Genomic DNA, 18,717 nt, shown 5'->3' with positions numbered 1-18,717 from the left:
CCCCCTGAACCCCAGGCAGCCCCGAGTGGAATAAAGACGCAAGACCACATTTTATGGGATTGAAATTGGCCACAACTTTATTAAAAATGGCTCCTCTTCTCTGTGCGCCAGGTAAGGCTACCTGTTCCTACCTGGCCAATCCCCCGGCACGCCTCCCCTTGGCTGGATTGGATGACTGACCGAGTGGGCGGAGACACCAGTCTCCAGCCTCAGGTAGGCAGTGCCGGCTTCCAAACTTCCAGGGCTGCCCTAGGGATCCCAGGGGGGCTGCACGCGACTGCGCAAAATGTGCCTCCTCTTTTAGGTTGGGGAAAACGGTCATTCCTGAGTAAAGCTGCATTTAGACAACACTTGGCTTCCCCCCATACATTTCCTACCTGACAACTTCTATCTTTTATGTGACCTTTCACACAACATAAAAGCCACTTCTGGCAATGCAGTGCAATCGTCTGGAAGTTTAGTACTCGTTTCTGCATTTTTTTTGGGAAAATAAATCCACGTGCAAACCTGTTAACTCGGAGAATTGCAAGAGTTTCGCGCTGTAATTTCAAGAGATTAAATCTGGGGCGGTATCACAGCATAACACAGTTCTTTCCCACCATTTGAAATTTAGTGTGACATGGAGGTACATCAACCCCCAAAGCCACAGCTCCAGAATACAGTAAGTAATGAAGTTTAAAGGGAACATTATAGATTGGGACAGAAGTGCTGGCATTATAACCAGCAAAACTAATAACCAGCAATAAACCTCATATCTGAATGCAGCCAAACTGTGCTTATGATTGTTGCTTAAGTGAAATTGATGAGTGATTGAGGCAGCAATACTATACTATACTATACACACTTCCCTGGGAGTGAATTCCAATGAACTCAATGAAGTTTTCTTCTGAGTAGACATATAAGCATGTATCAGATTGAGCTGTAACAATTTGTTCCATTCTAGCTACTAAAAAAAAATTGACCAGGAGACTTTTAGATTGAATTTAAATAACAGCAGTCCTTTTAAGGATGCTGCCACCATTTACTCCTATCTTCAGCTTCAGTTCTTCAGGTAGTCTCAAAAGAATTTGACACAAAAAAAAATTCACAACTTTCTGAACAACAAACCAGAGGTAAACATTGCATTTTGTCGTTATATCTTTCCAGCGCAATATGTTATTCTGCTAGTGCTCCGATGATTTTCTCATGACACTTTTCATCTGACTGTCTTTTCATGTAACAATTTCCAAACAAGACCTGGCGGAAATAATAGTCATGGGTATATTCCTGTATTTGACATGGCAACGCACAAACCTGAAATGTGGCAGTCTTCCATTTTGGTAGCATTGTGGGGCGTTTGAGCCACAAATGAAGCACAGGAATTTATAACACACCCTTCTAGGATGTATATATGATGCATTTTTTAAGGAGAGAGAGAGAGCAATTTCAAAATCTGAATTCAGCCATTAAGGTCAAAGGATGACCTTGAACCCGTCTTCTTTCTTAGCTTAATCTCTAGCTTGTTGTGAGGATGAAATGCAAGAGGACAGGAAAAGGTACTTATTGTCATCGGAAGGAATAAAAGAGTGGCTGGGGAAACCCAGCCAGATGGGCGGGGTATAAATATTATTATTATTATTATTATTATTATTATTATTATTATTATTATTACGCTCACTCATATCACTGGTAGGCTGTGCCAAATATTCAGATCTTGGTAGTCTGGTAGCATGATCAGTATAGAGGTCAACACAACAGAAGAATCAGCAGAGTGCCTCACATGTTCTTAGATATTCAGAAGATGCCCTGTTTGGTGGTTCCCTTGCTTGTGTAGGTATGAATGAGGGCAATTAGATCTTGGTTCTTTTCTGTGGCGGCATTCTTTTTTCTCCAATTCTCCCTTCCCCTTGGGAATTGTTCACACAATCATGTGTTGGTGTGTTGATGACTTGAACCGCAGCTTTGTGGAGGCAGCTCCATTACCAAGCAATTCAGGATGGTGGAGCAAACACTATCATTGAAATACTACCGGAAATGGCCTCCCATGGCAAACTGGTGATCACTACCTCAGTGTCAATAAGCTCATGCCCACATGTTGCGGAATAACCAAGGTGTGGTCATGAGACACATAGTGCAGCCCTGTGTCACATACCTAGGGACTAAGCCCCATTAAATTCAGCAGAGCCTGTCATTACCTCATTGCAATGAGAACTGCTGTGTGTATGGAAGAAGCTCAAATACGGTCTTGCCACACACACCATCCTCTGCATCGCAATTAAAGCAGCTGCAATGCAATGTCTCGTTTGAGCGGATTGGGCTTTAGTGTAAACATGCACAAAAGTGAAAGGTATATATATATATATATATATATATATATATATATATATATATATATATGTTGTTCTTTTCTGTTATTCTCCACGGTAACAGTTTATACTGCTAATTTGTTGTGTGCCATAATGCACACCATTTCTTTGTCGTATTATATGAGCCTCTCTCCTAATAACAACCGCTTACGCAACCATTTTCAATTACCTATTTTTAAAAAGCCATTTTCACAGAAAGATTCTGCTTCCATAATGCTCAATCACCCACATCTTGGTCTCTCTCGGTTTCTCTGCAACTACTGGAAATGAATGCAAGGCGAATCTACTTGATTCAAGAAGAGATAAAGCCACTCAGGCTCAGTGTGATATTCAGAATCTTTGAAACGTATTCTAAAATTAATTTGCTAAAAATATGTTGTTGTTTTAAATGAACTGTTCTATCTCTGTCTCTAATTAAATGAATGCAAGTTCACAGTAGTATTATCTATAAATTAGTTCAGCACTATTCATCCATCTGAGAAATGCTATATAATTTAGGGAACACAGAACACAGGATATTTTCTTACTCTGTATCAGACCATAGGTCTGATGTCTATTGTCAACGTTGGCTGTTAGCCACTCTCCAGGTTTTCTCTGCTCTACCTGGACATGCTGAAGATTGAACCCGGGACCTTCTGCATGCAAAAGCAGGTGCTTCTCTCACAGAGCTACAGCCTTCCCATTACTGAAGATTCTGCTTCCAAAGCATAAATGCTGCTCCTCACATGATGCAGTGATAAAAATGTCAAATGTACACTTGATGGGAAGCCAGAGTATTCGTGTGCATGTTGCATACTCATTGGGTTGGCTCAAGGCTGTGTTACTTAAAACAAGGTCCTAGTCCAATCAGTGTGAAGAGTTCATCATGGCTACCCATTGATTCCACTGGGAACTAAGCTCAACGAAATTAGTCTGGAGCCAACCTGTTATGTTTATGGCATATATTAATGCCCTGATTCAGCAAAGAAGCAGGCCAGCTTTGCCCACACACAGCTAATGAGGATAGAGATGATGATGATGATGATAATAATAATAATAATAATAATAATAATAATAAAATTTATTTATACCCTGCCCATGTGGATGGGTTTCCCCAGACACTCTGGGCAGCTTCCAACAAAATATTAAAATACCATAGTCCATCAAACATTAAAAGCTTCTAAAAGTCTGGTAGCTGATTTTCTCTTTGACATCTGGTCGGAGGGCGTTCCACGGGGCAGGTGCCAATACCGAGAAGGCCCTCTGCCTGGTGCCCTGTAACTTGGCTTCTCGAAGCGAGGGAACTGCCAGAAGGCCCTCGGCACTGGACCTCAGTGTCCGGGCAAAACAATGGGGGTGGGGACAGTCCTTCAGGTATACTGGACCAAGGCTGTTTAGGGCTTTAAAGGTCAGCACCAGCACTTTGAATTGTGCATCTTCACTCACACTGATATGCTTATTCAGTCCCTACTTCACTAGTCAGATATGTCTTTTAACAATCATAAGGTTGTGCAAGCCCATCCTGGGCAGCTAGTTGTTTTGCATCCTTAATCATGTGCTGCTAGAACTGGATCAGGGTCAAAATGTCTCCTGTTATCCATTAGAAGCATAATGTGGGAAGAAATTATAGCAAATTTCATTACTTGTGAGAGAGGCGGTTCCAGGCGTAATGGCACAAACCACTTCAGCAAGACACTAACAGCTTCATCTAATCCAATGACTTTAAATTAATATATTGTATGCTATTATCTGCATGACACTCAGTATTGTTGGAATTAAAAATCCCATTCAGCACTAGTGCAGATACATGCAACATATTTATATAAATATCATTATTGATATTCTATTATTTTGCCTCCTTATCAAATTGGACATCATTATGTCAGAGCCAGAGCTGAGAGGCAAGAACAGAATATTCAATTGTGAAGGTGGGGCAAATTCCTTCAGTCGGGCCTGCTGATTAATTGCTTGGAAAAGTAATAAAGGGATATATATATATATATATATATATATATATATATATATATATATGGACTATATATATGGACTATATATATATATATATATATATATATATATATATATATATATATATATATATATATATATGGGGATATATATATTCATTAGATAACATGTGTAAATATGGTATGAGTGCTTTTTTTATTATGGCCAAAGTGCTCAGCTAATTAAATTCTTGTCTGTCACTTTGGTTTTGTGAAGCAAGAAGACAGATCCAAATCTTTATGAGGTGGCTAATAGCATAATAAATAAAATTTAACTGGCTTTAACACTGGTTATTACTTAATAATGGGTAATTGTTTATTTGGTGTTGATCTCTGGCTACCAAGGCAGCCCTTAGGCTGGAAAAGCTATTTTCCTGATGTTTATGAGGTTGCAGCACCATAAATGGTCAAAGAGGCTTACTGCACTTCATCAGTCCACATAACCGTGTGATTTGGGCAGCCATTGGAGAGCTGGTTCTATACTAACATATCAATCTGAGGAAATGCAGTAGCCGGGATCTTCTGGAATCGGTCTCTGCCCATGTTGGACAATGTTAACTATGTCTGGATCTTCTGATCTTTCTCAATCTGCCCCAAACATGCCTTTTGACTTAACCCCTGAACTATGACATTTGCCCTTGCTTTTACCCACACTTCTGTTTTCTCATTAATCTGCCTTAAAACACCAACACCTCCAAAATAGGCATTCACAAATATGTAACTTAAACCATAGTTCAGTACTTTTCCTCAACATAGTATATTTTCTCTCAGAATACTTACTTGCAGCATTTAGAGAAATGTGAAATGTTGTAGAGGGATAATTCTGTAAATTAATTGTCCAGAAGTGGTTCAGGCCATTTCAGGTAAGAAGCTGTGAAGATCAAATTCCTTAAGCGTTCCCACTTCATGAATTTCTTATAAAGACTGTTCTAAGCTACACCTCTCAGCTAGTGTCTAAGAAGTCTAATGTCTTGAGATGGGGCAGAAATTCAGTTTGGTTCTCTGAATTTTGTGATGCATTTTGTGTACTTAATATATTAGTGAAAATGCATTAAATTGTGGGAATTAGCTTGCAGATTCAGAAGGAATGTGCATGGAAATGTTGACAAAGTGTCACAAGACATTCTTGTTAAAAATATATATTGCAAACTGAAGTGGAAATTGAATTTAAGGTAGGAAACCTAAGAAACTGAATTTGACCATCTTTACTCAGAATCTATATATGTAGGCTCCTTGCTGTATGAATAATCAGGAGCATCCATTTTCTATGATATTGTTTGTGGGTACAAAAGCCTATGTGCATTTCTGAGTAGGCTACATGCTGGAATATGTGGAAGTTGTTGTTTATTACCCACTCTTCACCTCAAGGCCCCAGGACAGATCACAACTATTAAAAATAGAGTAATGGGGTCAAGGGCAGCAGACATGACTATATCAGCCTCCCTCTGTGGATTCATTAAATCTGAGAATGTCTGGAAAGGGCTTTAATTAAAGGGGAGATTTGTGGATGTACAAATACTAGCAACTATATGAAGAAGACCAGGATTAGATAACAAAGATAGGATTTTGAATTTAAGTCTCTTAATTTTCCAAGTGTAGTTACAGACACCAGTGTTGCAACACAGCAAGTGTGAAGGGCTTATGGCAATAGAGTGAGTCTCTTTATTAAAAAGTCCTTTAACTAGAGGACAGAAAATTGAATTCAAGCAATGGAAGAGTAATTCTAATTCTAATGAAACATACTCAGTCAGGACTTCTAAACACTTAGATGGGGAAAGCCTTTGAATATTGATGAGCTGATTAAACACAACATGGAAGGCTGAAAGAGGAAAGGTGTGGAGAAAGGAAGAGAATGGGTTGTGTTTAAATATGCAAGACAGTCTAATTTAAAATACTAATGCTTCATATTCGTCTGCTCCACAACTGAATGCAACTTGAATACTTGAAAAGCATCAGCATCATCATAATTGATTTGTCCACCTCAGCTGGAATATCTATTACTTATATGCACATTTCAGAATTTCATAGAAATTCTTAATAAGGCCAAATCTTAGAATCATAGAAGTGTAGAGTTGGAAGGGACTTGGAGGATCATCTAGTCCAGGCATGGCCAAACTTGGCCCTCCAGCTGTTTTGGGTCTACAACTCCCATCATCCCCAGCTAACAGGACCAGTGGTCAGGGATGATGGGAATTGTAGTCCCAAAATAGCTGGAGGGCCAGGTTTGGCCATGCCTTATCTAGTCCAACTCCCTGTGATGCAGAAATCTCAACTAAAGCATCCATGACAGATGGACATCCAACCTCTGCTTAAAAACTGCCAATGAAGGAGAGTCCACAACCTCCTGAGGGAGTCTGTCCCACTGTCAAACAGCTCTTATTGTCAGAAATTTTCCTGGTGTTTCTTGTAACTTGAATCCATTGGTTTGAATCTTATCCTCCAGAACAGGAGAAAACAAGCTTTGTTCTGTCCCCTCTAGATATTTGTAGATGGCTTTAATATCTCCTCTTGGTCTCCTCCTTTCCATACCCAACTCCCTCAATGGTTCATCATAAGGCTTGGTTTCTAGACCCTTGATCATCTCAGCCAACATCCTATGCACACATTCCAGCTTGCCAACATCCTTCTTAAACTGTGGCCTCCAGAACTGAACACAGTATTCCAGGTGTGGTCTGACCAAGGACAATGATTAGAACAAAGAAAGAGGTTCATGGAAGCATTCTCTCTTACATAAGGTCTTCAGATACCGGCAGCTCCAATTAAATTTACTATTTCATGTTTCTGTTTATGAGATGGCTTGCCCCCCATCCCTCAACACAATAGCCCAATCCAGAGTTGGGTAGTAAGATAAGCAGAAGTGGCTCATGAACATTCCCTGCTGGTGCCAATCTTCTCCACCGCCACCCCGTCTCAGTAAACAACAGTGATCTCCCTGCCAGGAACCTAGTGAAGTGGCTCTGTGGCATCAGATGACTCAGTTCTGGAGACAAGATAGCAAATCATAATATCAAAACACATTTTAAATATCTAGGGTATGTGGCTGTCAGATTGTGGCGATGCTGTTGCTTCCTACCACCAGTATTATCATTGTCCACTGCTGAGGCGTAGCAATGACTGACTAGCAGTATCAATAGTCAGAGGGGTGATACCAAGACGACAGCTGAGACTCCCCACTTGACTATATGCAAGGCACAAATACAAGACGGGTGACACCTGGCTTGAGAGCAGTACATGTGAAAAGGATCTAGGAGTCTTGGTAGCCCACAAACTTGACATGAGTCAACAGTGTGATGCAGCAGCTAAAAAAGCCAATGCAATTCTGGGCTGCATCAATAGGAGTATATCATCTAGATCAGGGAAAGTAATAGTACCACTGTGTCCAGTTCTGGGCAACACAGTTCAAGAGGGATACTGACAAGCTGGAACGTGTCCAGAGGAGGGCAAACAAAATGGTCAAAGGCCTGGAAATGATGCCTTATGAGGAACGGCTTAGGGAGCTGGGTATGTTTAGCCTGGAGAAGAGAAGGTTAAGGGGTGATACGATAGCCATGTTCAAATATATAAAAGGATGTCATATAGAGGAGGGAGGGAGGTTGTTTTCTGCTGCTCCAGAGAAGCGGACACGGAGCAATGGATTCAAGCTACAAGAAAGAAGATTCCACCTAAACATTAGGAAGAACTTCCTGACAGTAAGAGCTGTTCGACAGTGGAACTTGTTGCCAAGGAGTGTGGTGGAGTCTCCTTCTTTGGAGGTCTTTAAGTGGAGGTTTGACAGCCATCTGTCAGGAATGCTTTGATGGTGCTTCCTGCTTGGCAGGGGGTTAGACTGGATGGCCCTTGTGGTCTCTTCCAACTCTATGATTCTATGATTTTCCTTTGTTGGGACCTCAAACATCAGTGGCACCAGGAGCAGACTGGCTGCTAAGTTTTCCTGTGTGTTTGCAGTCTCCCCATAATTATGAGTCCCTGCTGTGTTCAGGATTAATGCTGTTTCCCAGCATTAAGTATTCACAAAACTGGAACACGGCTAATTTCTTCTCTACAACGATTTATGAAGGGCTGTATTAATTCCCATTGGCCATTTGTATGCTTTACAATGTTTCACACATAAGATAAATGTGATCAAGTTGGGCAGCTAATGTATCATGAATTTATTATCACCAAATAACAGTATACTTTGTACCCAGTTCCAGCATAGCTAAACCCCACACAATTTGTAGCAGGCTCCTGAATAATGAAGAAACAGGAACTCAAACAATGTGAGAACAGATAAAAGGGTTGTATCTGCAATGGATGTTATTAAAACATTATTCAACCAGACCCACTTATAACTTCAGACACCTTTTTTAAAGCGGGGGGTGGAAGGAAAATCAGATACAGGCACAGCAGAAAATAGGAACAGACAAGGAGATATATATGTATAAAATATGAATGAGACAGAATGCAATGATGTTTTAAGAAATTTCAGGCACATAAAACCCTAGCAGTAATGGAGGAAAAATGTACTACATTTTCTTTCTCCATTCCCTCCCAACACATGAATATTACACATTTTTCCATTGCTCAGAGTGTCAGGAACAGTGGGGATAAGGCATGTACTCTCGCAGTTTCACATAAGATGGAATAGTTGTACAAAAGAAGCTCTGTGAAAATACATTGTGCAGCAGACTTTCTCTTAGAGAGCTCCTTCATCAAGTACACCCTAAGAAGTCTGCTGTTGCTTCATCTGCTCCACAGATGATTCAGAGCTGGAAAGCCTGTGCAGAATTTCATGCTATTCTATTACAATCTTAAATAACAATGCCATCTAGTGGACGTTCTGGCTCCAAAGCTTTGTGGCTCTCTCAGCGCAAGAGGCATTTTAGGAGAATGTGCCCGTGGAGAGAATGTATCCCTCCTTTCTTCCCTTCCTTTAAGAAAACCCTACCAGAGTTTTAATATCAGCCAGCGGGATAAATACCAACCTTGGGATTTGTTTTTGAGACCAGAGCTCTAGCAAATGTGAATTAATGGTAACTGTTAATAAATATAATGGTAAGTGTTACAGGTAGGTAGCCGTGTTGGTCTGACGTAGTCAAAACAAAACAAAAAAATCCTTCCAGTAGCACCTTAGAGACCAACTAAGTTTGTCATAGGTATGAGCTTTCATATCTGAAGAAGTGTGCATGCACATGAAAGCTCATACCTATGACAAACGTGGTTGGTCTCTAAGGTGCTACTGGAAGGATTTTTTTTATATATAATGGTAAATGTTTCTGAACGTGTCCAGATGCCTTATGTAACTTCAGGATACATGGGTTTCGCCAGTGGTCTGTCACTCAGACACAGGCTGATAAATAATAAGCATTCTTTATTTTGCTTGAATTAGTTTGCGTGTGAGAGTGTGAGCGCTGCGTGGATATGCGTGCCCACAGCCCATCTACGAGACTAAATAATCTACTGCAATCTCAAGAGAACAGTCTTAAATGCATCTCCGTACCAAGGTCAAACCACTCAAGCACATAGTTCTTTCTGAGACAATTGCCCTGGAGCCAATCCATCTGGAGTGTAGACATTGTTGGGGTTGTGTGCTAGATAACTGTATTTATCGGTGTGATGTATAGAGACATCCACCTAATGTTCCACCCCTCCTCACTCAATTATCCATCAATGAAGCTATTGCCACAAAGGTATGGCGCCGGGGGTAAACCTCCCTTGATAATCCCAGTGTCTGAATTGAGAGTAAGCTCTCACACACAAATAAAATGAACAACACCACTACATCACAGATCAGAGCCCATACTGGACAGACGTTTAAGGGAGCCACTGACAACCGAGTTCCCTCCTACCTAAAGCCCCGCCCCTTCACCTGCATATCTCCTCCCTAGTTTCCAATTAATACCGTAGTCATTGCAGAGCATGGAGCAAAGTTGAAAGGTTTGGAATTTCTCTTGCACGCTCCTGATTATGAAGATCACATCGTGAGAGAAATAGTACTGAGATGAGATTTAATCATGTTGTGTGTGTGTTGTTGTTGTTGTTGTTGTTTTTTAAATAATAGACAATTGATAAAAGAATGAATTCTAATGGACCACAAAACATTAAAGACATGCAAGAGGATGATACATAGAGAGCTGACTAGATGTGGTTGCATTAACCATAGGTCATAGCAATAGAATATGATGCAGATTTATCAAACAAATGTTTTCCTGGCTCAAAGTCCACATGTGATAATCAGATGCAAAATCCTATAAACAAGACAAGATACAGAGGAAAGAAATTGCATTAACCTTATAAACTCAAACCTAATTGTCAACACAGCCAACGAAAAGAAGCCAATAGGTGCGTAAATTTCATTATCTGCCACTAAGCATCTATTCATATATTTTAAAAGAAGAAATATTATCTATATAGCAGCTAACAAATCATTTCTATGGCTACTCTTTAAAAAGCATAAAATGCCAAATAATGGGGATGTTCTTTGGCAATACCTGACCTTCAATTGCAAAAATGATGCCCTGACCTTCAGATATTCTTTTCTTTTCTGACCCAGTTAACCAGTGGCTACATTAAGCCCTTGGGGGAGTGTCTAAACTGTGAGAGGGAGGGCTGAGGAAGATTTCTCTCACCTGAAGAAGAATCAAAGGGGGTGAGCCAGGCAGCGGCAGGACTTTTTAAAGGTCCCTACCACCATGATCCTCTTACAAGATCCCACTGGGCCATGCAAGATACAACACACCCTGAGATCTCATGAGAGCAGAGGCTCCTCTCCAAACCTAGCTCATCGTGGCCACCTCTTCACTAACTGGCTCACCAACGTCAACACGGTCACCTGGCCTCAATTCAGTAGAGGTCTTCTTTCCCAGTCTGTTTCTATATGGAGTGTTGTTGTTTTTAATGCTTTATTGCTTTGTGTTTGCCATACTGGGCTCCTTGGTGAGGAAAGGTGGGGTATAAATTAAATAAATAAATGAGACACTTGCAGAATATGATTTGTTCTTAACATCTTAAGCAATCAGATCCTGTTAGGATCTGGTATCACTTGGGAGACAGTTGTGAATCAGTGTCACTTTATTTCGGTTGTTTTCTCTATTTCAGAGGTGAGGAACCTCTTCCCCAGGACTAATAAGGTCAGCCAGCACCCCTCCCCATATAATAAGGGAACAGCAAATATCATAGGTTCTCTCCACCAGTGATTTTTTCCTTGTAGTGTAATGTATAGAAAGTGGAGTACCCAATTTCTACCATGCTACCTTAACTGCTACAGCTGTTCATGCCACACCCTACACCATTTCAGAGGGTCTCTCAACTGTCAGGAAAAGTTTTCAGGAAACACCAGGAACTTCAATGGGTAGAGAAGAACAGGTAAAATCACATTTTGTGAGTGCAAGCATAGCCACACGCTCTGTGTGCATTCTTTAAAAATTGGAGTTATTATTGATACATGTATTTTTTCCCAAGACATACATATATATTCATCCAATCTATAATATACTTGGGTGAATAATAATCTTTAATTATTATTAATGTGATATTATTTTATATAGTGCAACTCTCCAAAGGTGAAAAAGGTGTTGAATCCTATCAGCTGCCACATTAAATAAATTGAAGGCTAGCACCCCACCCTGTACTGGCTCATTGTCAGCTTTGCCATTCATTCTGGGCAAGGTTGCTTTATTAACAAAGTCAATTCCAAATGTTTGTACACTTCTAAAAATGATTTTGGTCAATCACCTGCTCTTTTTTCCCTAGGTCACTGTGCTTGCATTATCACATTCAATTAGATTAGAGTGCATGATAAATGGGCTGGGAACACATTTCATCAAGTTAACGTTATAATGCACGATTGGCTCTTAGTCAAAAGTGCAACTTCTTTTAGTATGATATGGCAGTTTGAGAAGAGCCAAGCTTGATGGCATATTTTCAAGCAAAGCGGGCGATCATGCTTAGGGCAACCTCTCCCACCAACCTCGGCCTGTGATTTTGCTCCACTAACTGAGCTATTTTCCTAAAAAGGTTGGCAAATAGCTTGGCTATCTCCAAGCCCAGTTAGAATTTCCAGAACCTGTTGCACTCCTGACGGCAGATACCTTTGGGGGTGAAATAGGTCTGAATCCCTCCCCCAACTCCGAAATCATTTTTATCTGTCAGATGCAATTTCCCATCTCTCCTAACCTTCTTTGGCTACAGTGATGGTAGGAACAGCAGCAGATCGCCCTTTCCTCTGCTCCCTCCTTATCTGGCTGTCTCATACCATCACAGAATTGTAGAGTTGGAAAAACCCACGAGGGTCGTCTAATGAAACCCCCTGCAATGCAGGAATCTTGTTGCTCAATGTAGGGCTTGAACCCATGGCCCTCAAATTAAGAGTCTAATGTTCAACCAACTGAGTAATCCTGGCAGAGGCTCAAAGGGAGATGGAAACAGACTTGAATGGACACTAAGCCAAATTTGGCAGTACCCTGCACACATCTTGATGCCAACCAGATATCGTGGTCATCGTAGATAAACTGTAATAAGTTCTGCCATGGAAATAATCATCATGATGCTTCGGAGGTAAAGAAACACAAGCAGCGTTCTGCTCATACTGTGGCAAATTCCTACCTTCTTTCTGTTACTGCCATTTACAAGCAAGAGGTATTATCACAATTCAAAGATACATTACATCCATTCAAAAGCTCTTGAGAAGGGTACAGTGCAGAGATGGTGAGAAGTACAGCCTGAGGAGAAGGCATAATATGAGAAGCAGATAAGGGAGGCCTAGAGAGCTGTATTTGGCCCTCAAGCCTGAGGTTCACCATCCCTGATTTAGATAAATGAATAGCATTAAATGTCTAAATTCTTCAGTTGATTTAAACTTGAAGAAAAAATATTCAGCTTATGGGTATCTACTTTAAAAGAAAATAACAGCTATTTTTGGACAACTACCGTGTTTCCCCTTTTTTAATACGTAGTCATTAAGTAAGCCATGGCAGGATTTCTAGGCATGTGCGAAACGTAAGACATACCCCGAAAATAAGACATACCTCGGAGAGGTTTGAGACCATGTGGGAGGGGGTGCATGAATTGAGCGCGTTGCCAGGCGAGCCGCACTGGGAGCCTCCCCACTCTTCCCAGGACTTTTTTCCACTCGGGCCGAGCGCCCGGACAGGGAAGCCCCCCGGCGTCGGGAGCGCTGCTGGCCCCTTCCGCGCCTCTGGAGCATTGTGGGCTGCATGGCCCAAGCCTGAGCGGCGACGGGAGGCCCGCTGGCCCTTCCGTGCCGCCAGAGCAACGGACGGCGGCGGGAGCGCTGCTTGCCCCTTCCGCGCCTCTGGAGCGTCGTGGGCTGCATGGCCCAAGGCTGAGCGGCAACGGGAGGCGTGTGGGCCCTTCTGTGCCGCCGGGGCAATGGGTGGCGGCGGGAGCGCTGCTTGCCCCTTCCGCGCCTCTGGAGCGTCGTGGGCTGCATGGCCCAAGGCTGAGCGGCAACGGGAGGCGTGTGGGCCCTTCTGTGCCGCCGGGGCAATGGGTGGCGGCGGGAGCGCTGCTTGCCCCTTCCGCGCCTCTGGAGCGTCGTGGGCTGCATGGCCCAAGGCTGAGCGGCAACGGGAGGCGTGCGGGCCCTTCCGTGCCGCCGGGGCAATGGGTGGCGGCGGGAGCGCTGCTTGCCCCTTCCGCGCCTCTGGAGCAACGGACGGCTTTTTTTTTCTAGCCGCTTTTAAAAACAAGGCGCTGGACTGGAGGGACCTTTGGTTTGGTCCGCCTGAGCTCTTTCTGTTTAAGCGCGGGAGAACAGTTCTTTGGAGAGGCTCTCCCAGCTCCCGCCTTGGGCTCTGCAGCACCACCTTCCACATAGAGGAAGCGTGAGAAGCGCAGCTGCCGAGGGCCCCGCTGACCCCCGCGGAAGCCATCACGCCCCTCCCTCAAAGCCATGTTGTGCTGGAGCAGCCCAGCAGCTTAGCCGGCAACGTCTCGCCCCGCTCCCAATCCGCCTTGCCACCCACGACTGGGACATTTCAGATTCCACCCCACTCCCGCCCTGCCTCCTCAGCCGCTGTGCGATCGAGCCCCCGCCAGCCAGCTGCCCAAGCCTGGCTCCTTGAAGGCTTCGCCTTAGCAAAATCCCTGCCTAGGCTGGAGCTGGGGGAGCCTCGCGCCATCGCTTCACACACCCGCTCACGGCGCGCCCCAAGCACCAAGCTACCCCGGCGCGGGACCTGCCCGGTTCCCGCGTGCGCAGGTTCAGGCCGCAGCTTCGGCACCGAACGGACGGTGACGGGAGCACTGCTGGCCCCCTTCTGCCCCGCCGGAATGTTGTGGGCTGCATGGCCTCGGCGCCCGGAACCGGCGGCTGCTGCAGCGCCAAGCAGCGCCCCGAGCCAGCGGCCTGTCATAAGGTACCGACTACACTTTCCTCCCTTCCTGTATTCCGAGAGCCAGTCTCTGCAAATTCCACCCTTCCTGTCTGCCTTATAAGACCAACGAGCAACAGAAGGTACCGTAATAAAATAAAATAAAAACCTAATAAAAAATTAAGACATCCCCTGAAAATAAGACACCTTGTGTTTTTTTGAGGAAAAAAAGTTATAAGACGGTGTCTTAAAAAAGGGGAAACACGGTAATGCTTTTTTCATCTGGATATCATCTTCCTAGCAAGCATTTTGCGGAGTTAAGATTCCATAATGTCACTATACTGTTTCCCGTCTAAGAAAACACTATGGACAGTAGGAGTTATGCCACGTATTATAAGACTCTGAGTAAGCTGTTTTATCTCTCCATTTCATTGGCACAAGAGTAATGGACACAGAGATGTCTTCAGAGGCTGAAAAGACCTTCTTTGACGTGATTCATATTCCAGAGAGGATTTGGAAGTGAGCTTTGGGATAGGCACATGTTGCCGAAGTATATCAAAAAGAAACTAGCTTTGAAGAGAACTCGTTGAGCAGTAAAAAGATGTTTCCTTGTGGAAGGTCTTATTCATGATGACAGAGCTGATGTTTTACTTTAAGCTTAGCCCTTCGGAGACTTCCTATGATAATGCATACAAGTCTGCTGACAATTTGAATGTTGCTTATCTCCCCTGCACCATATTATACTTTACTTAAAACAGAATCATGTTCTACTATGCTCTAAAGACTACCACACTAGATACACAGTGGAATATCCCACACTCAGATGTTTGTATTTTGTGCAGTGCAGGGCCCTGGTTTACTCCAGTTACAAAAGCTAAGGTTGCTAAGAAGAGGCCAGAGAGCACCTTGGCTGTCTTTTACTGCAGACCCAGATCATCAAGCCTGAGCTTCCACAATCACCATCCTCCATAAACCAGCAGTACTGGTAGCAACAAAAGTACATATGTTCTATGCTCATGAAAACATTCTATCCTCTTGGTAATTATGCTGTTATAAATGTGTGTTCTTTTAGTAATGTTTTACATACTTTAGTAATGTTTTCTTTTTAAAATTTTAACATAATATTTTAGCTTCTTGTTAATTATGTTTCTTTGAATGTATGCTTTATATTTGACTTCTGTATTTATTTATTTTTGCGGGGTTGTTTTATTTGTTGCTTAAATGTAGGCTGTAAATGGCTTTGAGATATTTGAGACATAAAGTGGTATAGAAATGAAATCAAAAATAACATCCATCCCCAAAGTACATCAGAAGGGGAAGTTCCTTATTTGATTTCAATAGGCCTTACTGTGAGATATGTGTTATATGAATTGAGCTTCAGTGTGTTATGGAAAAGAACTAAGGAACTGACTTGTAATCTTGTAGAAACAAATATGAAGAAGAAAACTATTTTTAAATACTGAGATATTTTTTTTAAAAGCTCAATTAATATAAAATATTTTGCACTATATTTAAAGCAATTTTTTCCTCAATTCAATCTGCATTAAAAAATAAATAAATTATGGGGGCCCAGAGTTACAGTAAAGAACTAAGGTTTCCATCAATTAAAAAAAATAAATGTGTTCTACTATAATTTCTAATATTACTTAATAGATGTGCTGTGTGAAATAGTTGTAATAGATAAGCTCCTCATAAAGACATTGACCATATACTTAACAACTGATAAATTTGTCCCTTCATAATTATAATCTCAGTTGATCACATGGGCTGTAAATGGGTGATGTTTTGTAGTAGCAGTAAATTACATTGTTAAAAAGGAAGACTTCCCAATAAACATTGGTTTCATATTTGAAGCATATTTTATGCTAAGCATAGGAAGCCAATAGTGTGTATATGTTGGTGTGTGTTTATGTTTGTTTACGTTATGTCCACAAAAGGAATTCCACTTTCATTTATACACTCAGTCATACACTAAGGTAATCTGTTGGCTAGACCTTTGATTTCCATAAGTTGCTGGACTGTCACTCCCATCATTCCTGACCATGATCCATGATGCCTGGTGCAGATATGATGTGGGGTCCAAAGAACCACCCATGGCCTTAAGCATCTTTCCCCTAATACTGGGAGCAACTTTCGACCTCAAGCATACTGCATGTTCCCAGGTCAAGATCTTTCCCTGTTTTTTTCACATTGCCTCATCGCCTGAATATTATACTTTCCAGGGCCGGCCCTAAGGCAAGACTGGGTGGCGCAATGCGCCAGGGTGCCGGGCCACCAGGGGGGGGCGCCGTGCTGCTGCACCGCGCTGCTGCACCTGCCAGACAGCCACGTTGGGGAAAGGGGCGGGGCGCCGGAGGGATCTTCGCACCACGGCACCAGATATGCTTAAGACGGCCCTGATACTTTCTACCCAGACTCTTACCCAATTGCTTTTTCACCCCACCCGATCCCAGCAAAAAATATGAAGGACTCATTAGATGCTTCCTTGTGTAACTGGGCACCCACAGCTTCTGTAGAGATTGAGAGATATTCCTCAGTTTTCCTTTTCACAACACCAGCTATATTTATGCCACCACCACATTACTGCATTTGTTCCTGTGGTTTTTACTTGTTGCCTACCTTGGCATTCCCCTCCCCTTTAAAACTCTGATTCATGAGTCAAGAGAGTTTCTATGGCAACAACCCTATTATTGTTTGGTGGTTGCATCTTGTAATCTTACCAGAACAGTAGCAATAAAATTTAATATTTAAAGCAAGAGGGGGACAACTCATTTTGGTGTTGGAGTAATTTGTAGGAAGAGAATTTGATAAGACTGGGCAACTGATTATGCTTTAAGTATAAAAATATTTTTGATACGGAGGGTAACATCCCCAAAGCCTTGTCAAATATTCAAGAGAACTACATGGCAGGAATGCAAACCAATTTCAACAAAGCAAAGGAAAACTTGATTGAATAGCAGGATGCTCAGTTGGGAAGCTCTGATCTCCACTGCCCAAATCAAAATCCTCTATTTTTATTTACTCTTATCAGCAGTAATTTTTATTGCATTCAACACTATTTGCCTCCACTGCTATTAAGACACCTTAGCTTGAACTGATTCATTTCTTTCCAGGTCTGCACCACTTGCCTTGACCCCAAAATAATTACTTCAGCAAGGTTGTTGTGTTCATTTCTCATATGGTAAAGTCATAAAGAAGTAACTTCTACTGAATACTTTTTGGGTGGTAATGTGCAAACTAAAGATGTGAGGAATATGCCTGAGAAGGGTCTCCATTCTTACTAAAATTCCTTTAGTTTCTTTCCCAAAGGTCTTCAGAATAGGTTCCTTTTGACCAGGAACTTCCCATTGAGCCTCAAAAATTCACTATGGCAACAATTTAGTGAGAACTTTGGTCTCAAGTCTTATCAGCTTTGCCTGCTTCGTGGAGAGTTGATTCAACAACTCTGGACTCAATGTAAGACACTCCCTGCTACAGGAGTAAGAGATGTATGATGTCCATAATATAGCTTGATTAACAGGCACTCACTTTTTCTGTGGGTAAGAGGTAAGGTAGGAATGTTCAGAACTTTCTAGTGTGAAGCATCAATGAACTGGCTGTAAGAGTTCATTGATTTGACTTCCGGTCTGCCGCGCTGGAAAATGGAGGTACAGAAACCTCGCGCTGCGAGGTTTCTGGCATCGCGGAGGGGGGGGAAATCCGCGGGGGCACGCGGATCCCCGTAAATACCCCTGGTTGAGCGTCCAGGGGGCAAATTTTGCCTGGCGGAGCTCCAGAAGCGACTCCTCAGCTGCCCAGGAAGCCCGCAAGAGCCCCTGAGAGCCAGCCGAGTGGCAGTCGCGGGAGCCATTTTAGGCATACCATCGTTACCTCCAAGAAGCGAAGCTCCGAGCCTCCAACCTGCAGGCGGTGGATTCTTCCTGAAAAAGTTACGATCTGGACGAAGTAAGTTGAAACCAATCAATTTGAAACAAGAATTTGGCAGTGGGAGGCGGAGATTAAAAAGGGAAGTCATCTCCCCCCGATTGAGTAACTAAAGATCGCAGCAAGCTAGAAAACCCAGAAATGCTGTAA

Source organism: Zootoca vivipara, chromosome 4 (assembly GCF_963506605.1).
Source record: "Zootoca vivipara chromosome 4, rZooViv1.1, whole genome shotgun sequence".
NCBI classification, from domain to species: Eukaryota; Metazoa; Chordata; class Lepidosauria; order Squamata; family Lacertidae; genus Zootoca; species Zootoca vivipara.
Note: the sequence above shows the minus strand (reverse complement) of the source record.